The 698-nt window shown below is 39.8% G+C and overlaps 1 non-coding gene across 1 annotated transcript; it reads left to right on the top strand.

Annotated features, from left to right (window-relative positions):
• On the top strand, positions 1-72 carry trnad-guc. Its single transcript has one exon. It is a non-coding gene; the product is annotated as a tRNA-Asp (tRNA).
• The last annotated feature ends 626 nt before the right edge of the window (positions 73-698 follow it).

Raw genomic sequence — 698 nt, 5'->3', positions numbered from 1 at the left:
TCCCCGTTAGTATAGTGGTTAGTATCCCCGCCTGTCATGCGGGAGGCCGGGGTTCAATTCGCCGATGAGGAGCCACGGGGTTCAATTCCCTGATTTTTTTTTTGCTTTTTGAAATATGGTAAGCCTTCAAGGTTACTTTTTTGATGTTTATTAATAATTTCCTTGTTATATACTCAGAACAATTATCGGTATAAAGTGGCCATTTGGCTTGTTTTGCATGTCATTGATGATGGCATGTGTCTTTAAATTTTAGACTGCCCGTTATATTGTGGGTGGGATTTATGACGTATTTTAGGGGGTGTTTGGAGCTAAGTTTCTTGCGCAGAAGCTTAGTTTTTAGTTTAGTTTAGGACCAGCATGGGAAAGGTTTACCATGCGAAGTGTAACGGAGACACGAGGAGTTTTCTAACATTTAAAGCAATGTGCTGGAGTTCGATGAAGATTATAATGTATGAGAAGTTTGGGTGTACCTTATTGTTTTTCATCAACAATAAAGAATTTATTAATCAAAGGACTGTGTTTCGAAGATTTATCTGTGAAGAAGCTCTGAAGGTCCCCGACGGAGAGCTTGCATGCGTAAAACGACATCCCCCTTAAGCATGTAGTCCATTTAACGGCTAGAGGGAGTAATCTCTTGAACGATATAAAAATCTGCCGCTACACAATGATCAAGTGAGTAAATTTGCAGTTGAAACTGG

The sequence above is a fragment of the Amblyraja radiata genome, chromosome 5 (assembly GCF_010909765.2).
Source record: "Amblyraja radiata isolate CabotCenter1 chromosome 5, sAmbRad1.1.pri, whole genome shotgun sequence".
NCBI classification, from domain to species: Eukaryota; Metazoa; Chordata; class Chondrichthyes; order Rajiformes; family Rajidae; genus Amblyraja; species Amblyraja radiata.
Note: the sequence above shows the minus strand (reverse complement) of the source record. Positions and strands in the feature narration are given on the sequence as shown.